Source organism: Polyergus mexicanus, unplaced genomic scaffold (genome assembly GCF_030449975.1).
Source record: "Polyergus mexicanus isolate NDT 795.1 unplaced genomic scaffold, iyPolMexi1.0 SCAF_6, whole genome shotgun sequence".
In the NCBI taxonomy this organism is placed as follows: Eukaryota; Metazoa; Arthropoda; class Insecta; order Hymenoptera; family Formicidae; genus Polyergus; species Polyergus mexicanus.
In genome coordinates, this window is record NW_027223326.1 from 10,606,834 (window position 1) to 10,608,920 (window position 2,087).

A 2,087-nucleotide genomic window follows, 5' to 3' on the forward strand; every position below is an offset into this window, starting at 1 on the left:
CCTCGGGGGTTGCAACCCTTCCCCGAACGCGGTCCGCGCGCGGCTGTCATTCATACTTTTCGCGGTAATCACGATGCAACAGTCGTACGATTCGGCTACCAAGTCCGCAGAAACGGCCAGGAGTCCCGTTCCCGGCGGCGCGATTTCGCTAGACGTTTCCTGGGCAACGCGAGACGTTTCCTGGGCAACGCGAGACGTTTCCTGGGTAACACGCGAGACTTCTCGGGGGTGCGCGGTATTAGGGATTCACGATCGGCTAGGAGGCCGATTTTCAACGCCGCACGGGGGTGACTCGCGAAGGGGGATGTTTGGGGGATACGCGGGGTTTCGTTTACGCAGGCAGCAGCTCCGTCGGGGTCGATGGCACCCCATAGGGCGGCGCGCCAATTCTATGGCGTGCGTTACCGGCTCTCGACCCAACCCGTATATCGATCGGTTCGATACCTTTTCACGCCGGAAAAGGGCTCTTATGTATGTCCTGTCCTTGATGTCGGTTCGCTCCGTATCCTGTTACTCGACGGATTTTGTACAACGAGGCTTGTTTTTGTTTAATCACCGAGATAAATATTTGCGAGAATCTGTTAGATAACGCAGTATTTTTGGGGGATTTTTCATACTATTTATATATATATATATAGCTTATAAATAATCAACGCTCATTTAATAAAGCGCAATAAATGTGCATATGTATGTGTAAGAGAAAGAGATAAAGAAACAGTGAATATTAATATTAAATTATAAATATTTAATAATTATTTAATTTACAATATTGCACACCTAATATATAATTTTAATTGCTAATACATCTTTTTCCAACTTCATATACGTTTAAGAATATACTATAAATTTCCACAGAATCACAAAGATCTAGATCGTTGCATCTGGTGCATAAATCATTTTCGTGTATCTTTGATAAATAAAGATCGAACCGGATGCAACAAGGCTCTCTCCTATACGCTGCTTTTGCAAAAATTCTACGATAAAGGCTTCTTTTACGTGCGATTGCGAGAGCCGTACCTTAACAATGCGGAGAATGCTCATCACGCTACTTGAGATGGGGAGAAAACGAGGACGGCTTCTAACGAGCACTTTAAGTGGCTTTGATCCGGTTTAATTAGCCGCGAGTCGTTGGACCACCGCTGGATTTATCGTCTCGCATTGTCCGGGAAGAAATGCTCTTCCACGAATAGGCGGCTGCCACAAAAAGAGCGGTTCTTTTGAAGGCTCTCTCGACGATATCCCGTGGGATTCTGTGAAAACAGTATTTCGTTTAATGACTCGTTTCAGAGCGCTGTGTTAGTCAAGGACCAACCAACTAGAGTCGACAAGAGCTTTCTAAATGTTCGGCAATGTTTCGGAGCACGATAGAAAATTGAGGAAATTTGATGGAATTATTTAAACTTGGGAAATAATCTTGAGTTATTGTATAAATTGCTTTAAAATATTAATTGTCTCTCTGTAAGTATTTATTATGAATATTATATCGCGTTAATCACGCAATTCCCAGTATTCCCGCAACTGTGTACACAAAATAATAAAGCATACACACGGTTAATGTACAAATATTTTTTAAAGATATTAATTGTGTGAAAAGATAGGGAGACATAAGATAAGTTTATTTCTTGCAATAAATTTTTTCGCGATGATTCGTAAATACATGACACATAGAAAATTCTGGAAAGACTTATTAGACTGAAATGACCACCTCTTGTTTCCATCTTAAAACTCGGATAAAAGCGCTCCGAGAAAGAGAACAGCTGAGCTCCTCCCGGAGTGGGGCGAAAACGCGTGAGATTCACATGGGTCAGCAGAAATTTGAGTGATTAGAGCCGATCAGTAAACCCGGGATCATCGAGGACGCTTGACCGTGACCGTGTCATCGCTTTGACGAAAACGTTTCGATATTTCTCTCGTAATCGAGTCGGTTCGATTGGCAGAACGCATTCGTGTGAGATCGACTATTCAACTTTTAGAAAATTATTTAAATTAAATTGTTTACATTTATAACGGTTACAATGTTGTTCAGATAAATGTATTAATTACACGGACACTCGAAGATATTTTTAGAAGAATTGAAGAGATATTAA